The sequence below is a fragment of the Nycticebus coucang genome, chromosome 8, assembly GCF_027406575.1.
Source record: "Nycticebus coucang isolate mNycCou1 chromosome 8, mNycCou1.pri, whole genome shotgun sequence".
NCBI lineage: Eukaryota > Metazoa > Chordata > Mammalia > Primates > Lorisidae > Nycticebus > Nycticebus coucang.
Genome location: NC_069787.1, coordinates 70,410,382 through 70,428,003, shown reverse-complemented (window position 1 = coordinate 70,428,003; position 17,622 = coordinate 70,410,382). Strand labels below are relative to the sequence as shown.

At 44.1% G+C, this 17,622-nt stretch overlaps 1 protein-coding gene across 4 annotated transcripts in view; it reads right to left on the bottom strand.

Annotated features, from left to right (window-relative positions):
- Window positions 1–15,467, bottom strand: part of LRRC3B (leucine rich repeat containing 3B) — a 93,660-nt gene extending 78,193 nt beyond the window's left edge. Inside the window, exon 1 of one of the 4 annotated variants that reach the window (XM_053599719.1) lies at window positions 14,995–15,467. The gene's annotated coding sequence lies outside the window, so the exon portion shown is untranslated. Of the gene's footprint in view, window positions 1–12,721; window positions 12,858–13,410; window positions 13,468–13,864; window positions 14,306–14,994 lie in introns of those variants that run through there. The other 3 variants (XM_053599720.1, XM_053599722.1, XM_053599721.1) reach the window with 3 other exon arrangements.
- Between the last annotated feature and the right edge of the window lie 2,155 nt (window positions 15,468–17,622).

Here is a 17,622-nt window from a genome sequence, read left to right as displayed (position 1 = left end):
AAAATCATATGGCAATGTAGTTGTTCCACAAACCCTGAAATATCACTTTTGCATATCACAATGTTAAAATATTGATAGTCAATTTCTCCTGACTGTACAACCTGCCTCATGATACAAAAATGCACGTATGGGTCTACTCTTCACTTGGTAGTCACTCAGCCACAGGAGGTGGAAGATGCATCATCTTGCTCCAGTGACCCAGATATCCAGGACACCTGTTGTCTTCCCTAACTAGTTTGTTGTTTGTCAATATATGGAAAGAAATCAATCATTTAAATTAGCTACTCTATTTTTGCAAAACTGGACAGTTCAAATGAGAATTTTTTACTCTTTCAAATTCCCATCATCTTTTGAAACATAATAGGCATATGAGCTCCAACTTTAGACCAGACAAGTTCAAATACATCTGATGGTTAAGCAAGTTATTAAAGTGTGTTATTTAAGGTACGCTGGGCAATGATATTAGTCGTGCATAATATTGTAAGTTCTCTGATAATCAGTATGTTTTGTGTTATTCGGTTTGCTCTTTGTAGCCCTATGTACTTTATATTTTACACTTAAAGATACTATTCTGAGAAGGAGTGCATATTTTTCACCAGAGTACCAAAGGGGTCCATAGCAGGAAAAACAGCTGTTCTAGACAATCCACATGTAATCCAGGATGCTGGACTTCTGTGTAATGCCAGAGACACCTGCTAAGCACAGAATCCACAAATGTTACTCAGCCCCAGTCACAGTCACGCTCACGGTTCCCACTCCCCTCACAGTGGAGGTGAAGAAGGACTTCTGTACTGCTCTCGGCACAAAGGAAAGGGAAAAGGAAAAATAGAGAAAGGCACATGATTTTATAAAAGATGAAATGGCACAATTTCACCTGAGAAAGCCCTAAATGGTGACTTTAAGGGGTTTGAAGCTGGGAAGGCAACAGCACCTTCCTACTAACTCAATAAATTGCCACTAATTTTTCTAGAAATCAGCTGGCCCTTCCACCTTCAACATGAAAAATGAATTACCTGTTATTACTGAAGCTGTTTCTCTCGGTCAGTTGAGTACAACATGAACATATATTTAGAAACTCTACAGCTCCCTTCAGTTAAAAAGAAAGCTATATGGGGTTTCCACAGTAAACCCAGGGTGGGCAGAAGAAAATGACGCATATTGGAGGCCCATATTTCTCAGCACTGTTGTCTCAACATTTAGAAACACCCCTGGCATAAAGACAGCGCTATGGCTTTTGCAAATTTTTTTCTGTTTTTTTTTTTTTTCTTAAATACCATCAAACAAGATGCAGCTCACAATTTAATATTGTCAATACGTATTCTTCATTACACAACTGGCATGCCAACTGTTACCTAAGCACTTCAAGCTCCTCAACTCCCACCCCCACACACTGTGAACTCGTCTGTATCCAGATATGAATAAAGATGAATAGCATCTTGAGGAAATAGCTTCTCCATTCTCAAATGGCAAAAGCCAAGCAGCATACTCCTAGTAGCGTCTGAGGAATTTCTAAGAGCAACAAGAAAGAATCCTAAAGCCACGATTTGGTCAGAAAAGTCACATTCTTCTATAACAACCTGTTAGGCACTTTAAATTTAAAAAGACCTCAGAAATCCCTTCCTGCGATTTTGTTATTTTTAAAAAGACCTTTTTTCTTTTAAACTAAACTCAAGTTAATTAGGTTTTGGCAGGTCACCAGCCCAACTCAGCATCTCTTTATTGAGAATAGTTTTAGGAGACCTTGATGAAATTGCAAATGCTTAGATACAATCACTTGCTTGCGTGCTGGGTAAATAGGAAAGCATGCTGACTGTATTTATTTTACTAGCATTAAGTCTCCGTGGGGTGAGCTAGTGAAAAAAGTAGAGGCAGTTAACATCTTGGTATGTATGTATGACATATACACATCTACCCTAAAATAATTTATTTCTCCTTCATCTTGAATCTTGATTCCATGATTTCAGGATGTTCCCCAAACTAGAATAAATTGTTCTCTAAATGTTTGTTTATAAATTGGATATTTGTCCCTCTATTCATTTTTTTTTTAATTTTTTTATTAAATCATAACTGTATACAATGATATGATTATGGGGCATCATACACTCACTTCATAAACCATTTGACACATTTTTATCACAGTGGTTAACATAGCCTTTCCGGCATTATCTCAGTTACTGTGCCAAAACATTTACATTCTACATTTACCAAGTTTCGCAAATACCCCTGTAATATGCACCACAGGTGTGATCCCACCGATCCCCCTCCCTCTACCCAGCCCCCCTTTCCCACTTCCCCCTATTGTTAAGTTGTAGCTGGGTTATAGCTTTCATGTGAGAGTCCCAAATTAGTTTCATAGTAGGGCTGTTGTACATTGGGTATTTTTTCTTCCATTCTTGGGATACTTTTGTCCCTCTATTCATTACTGTTCATTCATTCATTCAACAGGTGGCTGCCGAGGGCTATGACATGCCAGACAGGTAGTACACACCAGATACAGAAAAACAGGCACATTTTGAGCCCAAGAGTTCTTTAAAAGGTGACTTGGTGCCCAGGCTAACCTGTAGTAACTTCTCAGCTTAGTTAGTTAGGCTGCCATAACAAATTAGCCCAGACTGGGTGGCTTAAACAATAGAAATTTACTTTGTACAGTTCTGGAGAAGATGGGTTGATGTCTGTTGTGGGCTCTTTCCTTGTGCTGCAGATAGCCGCCTTCTCACTGTCCTCACATGGCCTTTCCTTGGTGCATGTGGGTAGACAGAGAGGAAGCAAGCTCTCTGGTGTCTTTTCTCGTAAGGACATTAATACTACTACAAAGGTCCCACCTTTATAACTTTATCTAAATCTAATCACCTCTCTAAGGCCCTGTTTCCAAATACTGTCACATCAGTGATTAGGACTCTAATCCTTCCTGAACAGCAAATGTGCTATTTACCTATAACGTTACAGACCAAGGTGTTTCAAATCCACATCAGAAGAGTGAGGCCTTGGCTCCTCCGTGTCTTTTACAGTGATTAGGGGGACCGGGCTGTAGATACCAGCCATCGCTGGGAGCTATAGAAGCATCAGACATGTCAGTCCTGATGATGCAGCTAGCTTGGGGCTTGGAGGAGAGTGAGACAGACTCTAAGGCTCAGGTTACCTCCTGAAACAGGCAGGGTAGTAAAATCTCTGTGGTGGCACCACAAAATATGTGATAGATGTGCTTTTGTAAGTCAGGTATCCTAACTTCCAAGCCTGTATGCATCTTTGAAGCTTCTTATGATCAAGTTTAATCAGGCAATACAACAAAACAAATAAAGATAACACAAATAAGACAATACCAACATTCAATGTATTATAATAAGCCTAAAGTTTTCACAAAGCTGCTATTACAGTGAGCTTTCAACTAAGCCCAATGAAGCAGGCTGGTACATAGCCAACTCTCAGTAGTACCAAAGCCGACATCCACCCCACTCAGCCCCTCAAACAGAAATAATTTGACTTTTCGAGTTTGATCATTTCCTTAAAAGCCTGTATGATGAAAGCCAGCTTGGAATGGAAAGGGATCAAAAGACAGAAAATTACACAAATGCACGTGCACATTTTGACATGACTCTGACGAACGACTCGTGCAGGTGGATTCTTTTCAGAGAATCCTCCCTACATCTCAATGAAACAATCAACACAAACCACACAGAGCTGGAATGCGTCTTTTCTGTCATCCTGAATCCATGCAGAATCAATCAATAACTCTAAGTGGGATCTCTGACATACAGACTTTCAAATTGGAATGTCAAGCTACTTGTGATGTTTTTAAAAGAATTAAGGTGAAAAATACACCTACATTTTTCTTCCCCCATCTATGGTTAAAATTAACAAGGCAGGTGAGGACATTCAGGTTTCTTTGGGTGACTTAAACCATGCTTGAGCTGTACTGAGTGTAAGGCTCCACCACAGCAGGCTAGAGCTCAGGAATAATTGCAATGCTTACTTGTCTGGGTTTTTTTGCAAGGATTTTTGATCTCCATCATTCAAAAAGCTCCCAACACCAAGGTATGAAAAATAAGAAATATGATAGCCATCTGGCAGATGAGGCTCAGAGAACTTAAGGTACTCTCACATGTGGTCACACAACTAATGGCAGAATCATATTCAAAATCAGGAAGTTCAATCGCAGATTATTTTTAAACAAGCTCTGGTACCCAGAGCTCCACTTTTCTGCGGGAGGCCAAATATAGTTTGCAGATGTGTTTTGTTTTGGTTTTATTTTTGTTTTTAATTTAATTAGTTCTAACATGTCTGAATTGGATTAGTTCTACTAAACATCAGGAGCTTTCTCACATAAAAATCTAAATTTCTGACATTTTTATGAAAATCCAAAGCTCAGACCTATACTGGTAACAGACAATAGAAAAACAGGACTTTTGGGCGGCGCCTGTGGCTCAGTGAGTAGGGCGCCGGCACCATATGCAGAGGGTGGCGGGTTCAAACCCAGCCCCGGCCAAACTGCAACAAAAAAATAGCCGGGCGTTGTGGCGGGCGCCTGTAGTCCCAGCTGCTTGGGAGGCTGAGGCAAGAGAATCGCTTAAGCCCAAGAGTTAGAGGTTGCTGTAAGCCGTGTGACGCCACGGCACTCTACCCAAGGGCGGTACAGTGAGACTCTGTCTCTACAAAAAAAAAAAAACAGGACTTTCGAAGGAGACTGCAGACAAAGACTACCTCTGTCATTTCAAACTTAGCTACCCCAAATCCTAACATGCCATTCATTCTGTTCCCTCCTCTGACCCTAGGCTCATGTGATTTCCTCCTTCTGGGATCTCCCATCTGCCTTGTCATTTTGGTGAGTACATGTGGGATCACCTCTCAGGATTCTGTTCAAATGACCCTTATGTCATGAAGTCAATTCTGATATCTTTAATACCTACCTAACCAGGTTTTGTTCAGGTCTCTTTTTTTTTTTGAAGTTTTTGGCTGGGGCTGACCCACCACCTCCGTCATATGGGGCTGGCGCCCTACCCCTTTGAGCCACAGGTGCCGCCCATGTTCAGGGCTCTTGAATATTTTCTTGTTCTTGTTTTAGTGAACCTCCTTTCACATGTGCATACTCAGTGCCAGCCGCACTGTAAGCGATCAATAAAGTTTTGCTCAGTACTAACAGTGATGATTTAAGTAGTCATTGTTTACCATGTTCCAGACACTGTGAAAAACACTTTATACATGTTAATTCTCTTACGCCTCATAATTACCTGTCATCATAGCCATTTCGTATAAAGAAAAGACACATCAAAGGTTAGGAAACATCTTCACAGTCACTCACTCAGCTATTAAATGGCAAAAGAGGAGTTAGAACTTGGTCTGACTACCTCTGGATGGATGGGTGGACAGGAAGGTGAATGAACAGCTAGAAAGAAGAAAGGGAGGGAGAGAAGAAGAGAAAGCGAGAAGTAGGGAGGTAAGAACAGATGAACTATCAGGAATAGAAAATGGTAAATGGAAAGAAATATGAAAAAGTACTTTCTCTTGCAGGAACTGGAAATCTTTTGGTGAGGCAGGGTCTAGGGTGTGTGCTGGTGAATTTTACAACCAGCCTTCTGGGGGAAAGGGCCTGCTTTGTAATGTCCATGATGTAAATTCTCCCCCCAGGACTGATTTCAAGCTACCGGACATCACTTAAGACACAGTCAGAGAGAGAAAATGTGAGCAAGAGTCAGGACAGGCCAGTTCTAACACAGCAGGACATAGAGTATGCCTAGGAAAATGACAGATGAAGAGACAGCAGCCAGGTGATAAAGGACCTATTAAACCTCCTGAATGGAACTAGGAGTGATTTAAAGATTTTTAGCAGAGTGGTATGACCATACGGTTATGATGAGCTAGACACAGGATGGGCACACAGTCAGAACTTTAGAAACCTTCCTTCATCTTTCCTATATCTTGCCTGGAATGACAATTATTGCTGCAAGGAAAGTGATCAATTATTTCACCTCCTTCCTACCCTGTCTCTTTATCAGCCAGCTATCTTCTTTCTGTAGTATCCCTACCCCCATCCCTTTATTCTAGGCTCCCAAAAGTGCTGTAGGTGTCGCAAACCCTCAGGAGGCGGTATGTCTTACTTCAATGCTAGATCTGTAGCATGTGAGGGCTGGAAGGTCTATGCAAAGAAAGCATCTCAATCAACATCAACAGAGAAGCCTCCCCATGGAGGATAGATACAACAGCATCAGACACATCCTTGACGCTATAAACCACTTAGCTCCTAGCCATCCTTTTATTAAGGGAAGTACAGCCCAGGACACTCAATGTAGCCAGTCCAATGCCAAATAGCTGGTTAGAATCAAAGCTGTAACTAGAACTAGGCTGCCACTAGGTTCCCACTTAAGTAGTCTGCACACACATAAAGCAGGTGTTTCCTGAAGGTTGCCTCCCCTTGCAAAATCAAAGGCTTTCTTAGAAGAGTTCTTCTTCTCTTAAGGAGGGTCCATTTCACTAATTAAAGCAGGCAACAACATGCTGATTTCTAGGAGCAGGGACATCTATCATCTTCCCCAACACTAGAAAATCTGATCTGTCTCTTTGGGAAACACTCCAGGACCACAGTTCCATCTTTGTCACTCGAGGCCTTATTTTCAAGTTTAAGAATTCTTCAGATTACAGCCTTTTCCCATGGGTCTCCATCTACCTGCCTACACTGAGGCCATTTCCTGATAACTAGGAAGTGGGCAGAGAAAGGAAATGTACTTTTAGAAACAACTGTGGCAGCTCTGATTTAAAAAAAAGAAAAATTGTTGGAGGGGAAGTAGAAATTTTTGGCTATAATGCAATGTAATTCACCCTCACTTCAGGTGCTATTAGCCAAGACTCCAGGGAGCCTAGCCAAGGGGCCCATTGGGAACTAAACTGCATGCCAGTGTTTGTCCAGCCAAAATCCAGGAGGCCACTACTGCTCCAAGGAAGCCCATTGTCCAGTTCTCAAAAAGGCATTTTATAGTCTGACTGTGGTCCTGAAAGGGGACTCTCTTTCAGATAAAGGTCTTATCTACTTTTGCATGCCCCAGGATCCACAGCCTTGCTCCCTATGAAAAGGGAAGAAGAAGCCAATTCCCTGAGCCAGGGAAATCAGTGTTGTAAGGAAGACCCCAGAAAGGTAAAATAGCTAGAAAGATGCTATATTACAATTTTCCCAAGTCCATCCCAATTTATACCTACTGTCTGGGAGAAACAACTAAGATTCTTTTTATTCCTCAAAGCATCCCCGTGTTAGATGATAAATTATATGGTCACACTAGTCTAGACTTCTTGGAGTCATAGACCTCCCAGGCATCTACCAATGGAATTGAAGGAATTCATGAACTTGATTGTGAAAAAAAGTCACAACTTTGTTCATTAACATTAAACAGCAATACACATTTCATTCCATTATGAATGCTGGCCATGAGCCTCAAAGGTAATGGCAACACCAGTGATTTTTGTCACAGTGTAATTCAAGTATTTTTGTATCACAGTTGCTACAGTTATCTCACAGTAGCATTCATGCCCACCCCTACTTCAAAACGATTGCAGTCATTAGCCCCCCCACTAGACCTTGCTATGCACACATTACGTAAGGCACACGTGCATTAGTAAGTAACAGACATATATTTTAGAAGATAAAAAGATATTTCAATAACATTAGTTTGTGTTATAATCTTATGTATTGTATGTTAATATCTTTAACGCATTTAAATGCATCATTCTGGCCCCTAGGCTTTGCCAGATTGCCTACCCTCGTGGCATAGGTAAGAGAGAAGCCATGTTCATGAAGTGTTCTGGGATGTGAGCAAGAGACCATGCCCTCTGGCTGAGAAGCTAGCCTGGCTTTGAGTTGATCTGGACTATTGGGAATCATGTAGCACATGCCTTTTCCTTCTATACCTCTTCTTCTGAGGTCTTTACTACTCCCATTCTCTGCCTCAGCCTTCTCTTACTCCTATGCCTTCTTATTCTCTGGTTTAGGCTGACTATAAGATAGCTCAGTCTTCCTATGCTAATTGTTGGGGTCCCTTCCTTCTGGTGGTTGGTTAACCCTGTGGCATTGCCTCTCTTGCTCCCCTTTTTCTCCTACTCCCACCCTTCTCTACTACTCTTCTGCTGTCTCTCATTTGGCCTTCCTGTCCTGACTGGCCACATACCATCCCTTAGTAGACTTTGTAGCAGATGTTATGGGCACTGACAATCTATGCTATACCTTCCGTTTAGAAATCATATTCACTTTAGTAATAGAAAGACTTTCTGAGATATTAAAAAAAACAGCTGGCCACTGTAATAAATAACTCTACAACACTCCACTGTAGGAGGATGAAAGCTTTGAAACCCTAAGCTTAATAATTGTGAATAGGGTGGAAAGTGTTTTGCTTGATAATCCCTGATGGTTGGACATCTAGGGAAGATCAGCAGCTAGACCAGAACTCTTCTCCCTGTACAAATTCCCACTGAAGCGCAAGGAAAGCATACTGCTTAGTCACTGCTAACAAGGGGAGCCTTCTGTAAGCAGGCCTGTACAATGTTTATTTCTCCAAATCAGAGCTGAGGGTAGAAGGTTCAGGGGAAAGCCAACAAGACCACATGACCTTTGTGCTTTAGCTTTGGACAAACATACCAGCACACTGTGCCTTCACCTCTGCCCTCACCAGGGGACACATTTGTCCTGAAATAGCAGGCTCTCCTAGTAAAATACTGAATACCTAGTCTAGCAATGACCTAAAAATGGAAGAAAGGAAGCAAGAAAGGAAGAAAGGAAGCAGAGAGGGAGAGGGAGGAAGGGAGGAAAGGAGGAAGGGAGAAAAAAGGGAGGGTTGTTTGAGCCCAGGAGTTTGGGGTTGCAGTAAGCTGATTGAGCCACTGCACTCTAGCCAGAGTGACAGAGGCACTCTCTCCAAAAAGGAAAGAAAAGAAAAAAGGAAAGGAAAGGAACCCCTGAGAACAGATTCACATACTTTTGATAATATCTTTTTCTATTTTATTTCTAACAAAAGGCACTTAAACCACTTTTTAAAAACTGTCTGAAAATGTACTGACATTTGCACTGGACATGTATTAACATAAAACGTAGCTTAGAGAGCTTAGGGTACAATGAAACCATATAGTTCATAACCTTTGCTAATCGGTTCATTTATCCTCTTAAAGAATAAAATCTGTTTTTATTGGCAGTGGTTCTTTTTTTCAGTATTTATACATTTCTTTGTTTTAAAATAATTAATTTACCACCTGTGCAGAAATGCTGTGTTTTAAGCCTATCAGCTGTTGGGAAGATTCTAGAGTTCATTCTCATATGAAGTGGTTATTTTATATGTCTTGGTGAGATATATTAATTCACAATATTTTTGTAAAGTATATGCAGATATATACTAGTATCTTAGATACAAGAGTTTCCATCATGGCTCCAAACCATTTATTAAACAAAGTTCATCAAAGTTAGAATCTGCAGGTGAAACAAATACTAAATTTATTTATCATATGGATTACTCAAATCTAAATGTGGATTAAGCTATCATATGTTTATTCAAAACAAAATCCACGAGAAAAAGCTTCTCAGGTTCTACCGTAGCCTTTTTTTATTGTTTCCAATATCTTCTTCCAACTCTTTCCACAGAAACTTATTATTTGCCTTCTCTTGTTATCAAAATAGGTAGGGTGAGATGCTCAGGACCTTTACTCATTTTTTTTATTTTTTACAGCTCACAGCAACCTCCAAATCCTTGGACTTAGGCGATTCTCTTGCTTCAGCCTCCCGAGTAGCTGGGATTACAGGTGCCCGCCACAACACCCAGCTATTTTTTTGTTGTAATTTGGCCAGGGCTGAGTTTGAACCCACCACCATTGGTATATGGGGCCAGCGCCCTACTCACTGAGCCACAGGCGCCGCCCTTATTTTTTATTTTTTTAACACAGAGTCTCACTCTGTTGCCCTGGGTAGAGTGCTGTACCATCATAGCGCACAGCAACTTCAACTCTTGGGCTTGAGCAAGTTTCTTGCCTCAGCCTCCTGAGTAGCTTGTACTAACAGGCACGTGCCACTATACCCGGTTAGTTTTTTACATGGACGTCTCACTCTTGTTCAGACTGGTCTTGAACTTCTGAGCTCAGGTGATCCACCTGCCTCAACCTCCCAGAGTGCTAGGATTGTAGGCATGAGCCACTGCACCTGGCCTATTTTTAATTCTTAAATATCTCACCAAAAACGAGAATGTCCACTTATACTCCATATTGCATAAACACATCTATTCATTGCGACCTGAATAAATAGTTATTTTTCATACCTTTTGCCTCAAAGTATGTTGTTTAACATGATTTGTTATTCTAAATGTCAATAAACTCTTATTTATATGATTTAAGATAAATACCCACTTAAAGAATTGTCCCAGAAAAATGTCACGTGCTAAACCACACAGGAGCTACAGTAAAGTAAGTAAGGGAGTTGGATCACATACATAAGTTGCAGATATAGCTAAGTCCCCTACCTCCCATGAAAAAGCTAGGAGTTGGACCCGTATGTCTACCTAGGTTCTAGCAGAGCCTCCTTCCTGTGAACAGAGGACAGCTTCCTAGAACAAAGAACATTCCTTTTGGATTTTATCACATCTGATTTCCACGTTACATCTTTTCCTTTAACACTGCTATGCTCCAACCAATCCAACAAAACCAATGTCCCCACCTTCAGGTTACCTTTCATCATGATCTGCTTTTAAATGACTCTCCTTAAAGAGCGTGCAATGTTTTTTCTACTTTCATAAAAACAATACTCATTTCTGTTAAATTCTCTAGAAAATGAATGCTTCCTATTGAGATAACTGGGGGCTCTGAGATTCAGATCAGTCAACCTGATGCAGATGGCAGCCTGATGTAGAGGGGAAGGAAGGAGGTAGAAGACCAGCTCATAGTGCATGCTGCTCTCTGAGGGCATTCCTACCACAGTAGGGCCCCACAGCAGCCAAGCCTTACATCCATCCTCTCTCAGCCCGTCCCTCCTCTAACAACATGGTGGTTGCCTCACTCTCACCCCAGCTCCTACCCCAGGGCCTCGGTCCTAGTGTTTCACGCATTAAAGATGGAAATCCAGTTCCAGGTGACAAAAGGCACCAGGTTCATACCAAGTACCCATAGGTCTTACCCCTTGAGCAACGGACTAACCCCACCACAAGTGTTTACTCCAGCTGTTATTTCCTTGGTCTGTCTCCAAGAGGAAGACAGCCTGATACTACCACTGTGTGTTAGAAACCACAATTCTATTCCACAAGAAGGCTTCAAGGGGTATGAAATCCCCAAGTGACTGCAGAAAGTCCCCTGTGTTGAAGGGCCTCAGTGGGTAAGGAAGTGGCAAAGGATCTGTCTCTTCTTTCTGAGCCACAAGCACATCCACCGGAAATATATTGTTTTCCATCAGATTTGCAAGAGCATAAAGTTTAACCCAAGGGTCAAAAACAGGAGAAATAATTTGCTCTTATTTAGGTTGTGGAGTTAATTTTTGTTAATTTGAAAGCTTGTGGATATGTCACTGAAATTTTGTTTTTTTGCAAAAAAAAAAAAAAAGAAAGAAGCACATTCATGGTGGCTTATTCATTATATGATAACAGACTTTTTCTGGTTATGTTGATTAACAAATACTCATGAAAAATAAACCAAACAGTCTTTTTAAATAAAATGTCTTTTTCCTAATTAATTCTAAGATGCTGAAAAACAGCATCATAACATAACTTATTTATGTATAAATGCAGTTTCTTTGACCAATGGTTAACAGACCGTGGTTCTAGCACTAGTTACATTACAAACACACCCAATGGCCTTAAGCTCAGCACTGAATCTGCTCTCCTAGTCCGGACTGGGAGGGAAGATATCTGAGATCCCTTTTAGCTCTAACATTCTGTGATTTAATCCCCAGAGAGGTACTTACTTGCAGAATACCGTTGATACCTAAAAAGGCCTCTTGTGTTTGACCACAGAGAAAAATCTCTCTGCACACTTGGATCTCTCTTTCCATTTCTCCTCTCATTTAAAAAATGAGATGTCTACTAAAAAATTCAGAAGAGAAGTCAAATACCAGTAGCCAATTCTCTAAATTGGCTTCCAGTACTAGCATTCCACCATACCAAGGTGTATCCCAACAGACTCTGAAGCAAGAGATACCCAGTATCGGTTTCCTCAGTATTCTAGCCAAGCGGGCTCACGGGACCGGAACATAGAGTATGCCCCCAGATTTGGAGTAAAGGGTTAGGGGACTCTCATGTATTAAACAGGACTGAGATAATGGGCCGCTCCTGGTGTTCTCTACCCACTAAATGAACCAGCTCCACCATTTACCTGTTGGCTAACAATGAGTAAATACATTTCTCCCTGGCATGATTCCCCCACCTAAGTAACTTTACCTGTCTTTCAGGGTTGTTGGGCTGGTTGAAACTGACAAAAGCACATAAAATAGCTATGGCCGTCCTGGTACACAGGAATTAAGAACTCAGTAAATGCTAGCTAGCACTAATTGTTATTGTTACTACTTGTCTCCCCAGCATAGCTCGGCAACCTGAGAAAACTACCTGGCTGTGAATTTGTAGTCTTCTCTCAAGTTCCCAAGGGACATGTTCCAACCTGTTTCTACATGCAAAAGGAAGTAACCAGAGCACAGAGCTAGATATAAACATCCAGAAAGAAATGGGCCCTGGGATGGTTGGATGGTGAATGCTATGGAGTGTGGGGATGAAGGCTGAGATCCTACCTCCGGAATCCAGGTAGTTTAGAAGCAAGCGCTATCACCAAGGAGGCCTGGCCTGTGAAGGGGTGGCCTTTGTGCTCAGGAGCTGCACCAGGAGCTGTGCGGAGGGAATCCCCGGTCTGCTCCTTGGGGCTCTGGAGTTTGCCACAGTGAGACAGAGAGAGGCAGGGCGCTCGGTGCTCCAGAGGACCCCCAGAATGGAAATGACTGCCCTCGTGATTCCCATCTGGCAGCCCTGGAGATTCTATCACTCCTCAAGTGTGGCCAAGTTAAGGGGCCAAAAAACGGAGAACTTCCCTGACTTAGAATTTCTTCTAACTTAACCCTTTTCTCCCAGCTCTACAGGAGAGAAGGAGCTGTCCACACAGCACGGACAGAAAAGGTTGTTCTGCCCCACCAAAGCCTATGTGTGGGAGGACTGATCAGGGAGGACTGAAAGGTTGTCTGGGGCTCCACTCCTATGCAAGCTCTAAATGCTTCTGTATTGGGCTAGTAGAGACTCTCAGCCAAAGGTATGAATCTTCTTGGGGAGAGAAGGGGTGGTCAGGCGTTTCCTGGCCTTGCCGCCTGGAAAAGGGGGGCTTGGAGCTTAAAGGGAAGGAGGGTGCTTCTTCTCAACAGCAGACTAGGCTCCCTCCCACAAATGGTCTTGCCTTCCAGATGGCTGGGGTATAAAGGAGAAAGAGCCTCACCTTCCCGCATCTGCCAAAGCATCTGGAACAACTAGAGGGTCTACCTGGGGACTGCAAGGTGGACAGACCCAGCTCTGCCCGGGATCCCGGGTCTGGAAGCTGGGTCTTCCCTCACCGGATGCCCACACCCTTTGGCTTCTCATTTCCTTCTCTCCCTCCAGCTCTGCGCTCTGAGCCTCCCAGAGCAGCACAGGACTCCCCCACTCCCGTGCTCCGCCTAGGAGCGATTTGTGGAGGGGCGGGGTAAAGTGGCTCCCACTGCAGCCTCCCCCTGTGCAACCTCCTGCAACTAGTTCGGACCCCTGCCTACCTGCTGGGTGCTAGGGACTCCCCCCGCCCCACCATGCACACTCGTCTCCTTCTGGGATCAGGAGTCCCCTCTCTACACTGCGGCTGTGGAGACATCCTTGACTCCCCAGCGCCTGGCAGGGAAGGTGGGCGTGGGTCTACCGACCTGGCAGAGGAGGTGAGAGGTTGTAGAAGAAAGCGGGCGCCAAAGAAGAGGGAATTGTAGTCCCTTTAGAGCTGGGAGAAGCTTCCCTGGTCCATGATCTGACCATCAGTCACCGCCCAAGATGCCAACGCATTCAGATTCTCCCGGAGAGGTTTGTTGGTTTCTGGGGAGGGAGATCGCACCGTCCCAGGCACCTAGACACTTGCTTTCCCAAGTCCCCTAGGCCCCCACATTCCAGGGCTCTATTCCGAGTCTCCATCTCTGCGCCTACCCAGGTATCCAGCCCCTCCCCCATCTGTATTTACACACTCGGGCCAGTGCTTTCCAGACTAAAATCCCTTTTCCTCCTCCTCATACGGCCTCTCAGGGTTGGCCCCTTGCCCACCTTAGCACAGCCTTTCGGTCTCCGCCGACCATGGGCAGATCTACTCCCAACCCTCACTTTCCTCCGCCACCCCCACTAGTAACCTTTCCCTCCCTGAACCACTTACTTCACCCACCCGTATCTGCACTTGCCGTTCCCCACCGCGTACAACCGCAAGCCACTCCAAGGGTTTCATTACCGAGTTGGGGGTGGCGTGCGCAAGGGTGGGCAGACTCTCACTGCTCTGGACAAGACCCCAGGAGTGCCTGTAGCCTTTCCCCACATCCCACTTCTCCTATTTCAGCTTCTCTATTCCTACCCAGCTTCTATAGGTAGGATGAGCACCGCTGAGTCCCCAGCCCTCGCCTCTGGAGCGGGAGCTGCGGGGAGTGAAAAGTCGACTGGCAAGAATACAGAGAGAGAAATGGGCAGATGCAACCGAAGGGGCGCTGGGGGAAGGGCGCACGCAAAAACTAAACGTGCAACTTGTACGGGCACCGGGTGAGCATCGTGCAGGGAAAGGGTCACAAAAGTTTGCAGACTATTTTCATAGCAGCCGGCTGAACCGGAGCAAAGAGGATCGACTCTGTCTCACTAGGCGGGGTCTCTCCATGGGTCTGCGGAAAGAGGACTGGGGGCTTAGACAGACGTCCCTCAGAATTGGGGTAATAGTTCTCTTACACTTGTTCCCGGAGGGATGGCCTAGGCATCTGGGCAGAGGAACGATCCCGCGCTCTGCGAAAAGCAACAGGCGGCTGCACCTTACCTTGCGCCAGTCCGGGACCGGGGTGGCTGCTCCATCCTCGTAGCGCAGGGAGGAGGCGTTGGGTGCGTATGCCTAGGGGTGTGCGCGCTGCCAGAGCTGCAGAGGCCGCCACCTCCAACCCTCTGCAAGCCGGGCTGTCCACCTGGGACCTGGCGGGCCGGGCGGTCTCGACTCCCCAGCTACAGCCGCGACCGCGTCGGTGCGCCGCGGCTGGGGCGCGGGACGCAGGCAGTGCGTGGCGCGGCTGGCGTCTTTGGGCGCCGCCACCGAGCGAGGGTGCGGCTACCAGCGGCCGTGCGGGGCACCACTTGGCTGGCGTTGCTGCGGCGGCCGCTGCAGACCCTGCTCCGGGCGCTGAAGCCTGGCGGGAGGAGGAGACGAAGACGCCAGGAAGGAAAAGAGCCACTCGCCCAGATGCAATGGCTCAGTCCCTAGAGGGGAATCGCCTCCAAATCCGGGCTGGGGATGCGGGAGGAGGGGTGAGGCGGCTGGGGACTAGACGAGCAGGAAGGAATTAACGTTGACAGAGCCTGCCACCGCCTCACTGGCGCTGCGCTCTCTCCTCCAGGTTGGGGGGTCCGGAATGCAGAGAGGGGGCGGGGGCCCAGCGTTTGCCGCGGGAGGAGACAAGCTGAAGTAGGAGCATTAGCTCCCTCCGCTGCTCTCGCTTGCCTTCCTCACACCCACAGCACAGCTCCACTTTTGGGAAGCTATGGCCCCATTCTTTCTCCTGTTTTACTAACTACTGAGATCCGAGCTGAATCAAGCTGGTGGAAAAGGCAAAACCATGGGTTGATTGCCCTAGATAGGGAAAAGCGGATGCTCACAATTAACCCGACAAATGATTGACCACTAGGTACCAAATACTGTCCTAGCCTATTGCGAGGGAGGATGAATAAGGTGAGCCTGCGCTCCCCTCACCAGCTCCGCGCCAGAATCCCCCGATCGCAGGATGACTTTCCCTACATTTTTGAAGCCCAAAGTTTTGAAGTTGAGTTGTGGCCCCTGATCTCGACCCTCCATCAGTCCAGCTTCTCAAGACAGAAAGTGTTAGAATTCCATTCTCTCTTCTCCTTACAGGGATTACTTGAATGTGCAGCTGAAGGGGAGGCTTTTAAAAAAAATCGAGGGTGTGCATGTATGTCTGGGTGTATTTTAAGATAAAGGCAAATTATTGGTTTTATTGATGTTCTTATATTGTGATTTTACTCATCTATCAGATCCACACCAGAAACCAATATGGAACAGAGAGACCTAGCCTCTGCAAATACCATCTTCTTTTTAAAGCCCTTTCCCACTGCAGGCAGATTAATCTTTCCCTTCTTCTCTTTGCTAGCAGAACTAACATCTTTATAGATTCCCATCTCTTCACTCACCTATGAATATTCTCTCTGTCTTTTGGGTGTTCCCATTACCACATCCAGCAATGTTTTGTATCTAATGGGTACAGTACTCTAACCAGTTGAAGATCATTTTCTCCTTTGGGATGAGCTAAATGCCTGTGTCTCTAAGATTAAAGAGACTCTGGGATGAAACTATTAAGAGTTTTGGATGAAGGGCCTCCACTGCAACTTGGACTTTACCCAACAAACGCAAACAATGTAACCTAATTGTATGTACCCTTAAATTAATCTGAAATTTTAAAAAATGGGGGCGGTTGGGGGAGGCACATATAGTTACACTCACAGCCCCTTTGGTGGAAAGGTAAAACTTTTTAATTCATTTTGTTTCTAGACAATGTTCTCCCACCCCACCTATGCTTGCTAAATTCTCAAAGATGAAAGAAAACCAAGCTGTTGAGCAACTGCATAAAGCAAGAGATGTGTATTCAGCTGCCAGCACCTAGAGCAAACCCATTCCAGGTGGAGAATGACCAAAAAATCTTTCTCATTTCATGACCTATGTCAAGTATGTTGAAAGCCTGCCAAAAAATTCCTTATTTTCAGTGAGGCTTTCTTCTTCTGGATGCATTTTAAAACAGTTTAAACAGTGTTTCAATGCTGGGAGATGAAGAAATTTTCTTTGCAGTTTAAGGAGATTTTAAATCATTCTTTGTTTTCTGTCCCACCTTTCTACAAATTACAGAATAGATACTCTAGATCAGTTATGCTCTATGAAAAGTTCCATAATATACATTAAGTTTTGTGGTATTGTGTTTTTAAAGACGGTGATTTAAAGCATTTTTAAAAATTGTTGGGTTTTTTTTTTTTTTTTCAGTTTTGGCCAGGGCTGGGCTTGAACCCACCACCTCCAGCATATGGGGCCAGCGCCCCACTCCTTTGAGCCACAGGCGCTGCCCAAAATTCTTTTGTTTTTAAAGATATCTTAGGACCCAGAAATAGGTACATTTGATAGCAGGTATGAAATTTGGTATAATTTTTCTGAAAGGAAACTTGGTATTACTGTTAAAAACATAAAATTTTTGCATACCATTCTCCCACTGATTCTAACTCTACAAATTCTTCCTTTACCTACAAGCATATTCAGCATAGTGGTGTTTTTAGGAGTGGAAAATTAAAAGGAAACAAAAGTAAATACACTTGTTTAACAAGAAAGGAATAGTGAAATATGTTGTAAATGTATACAATGGAATAACTTGTAAGAGAATAGATAAATATTATAATTAAT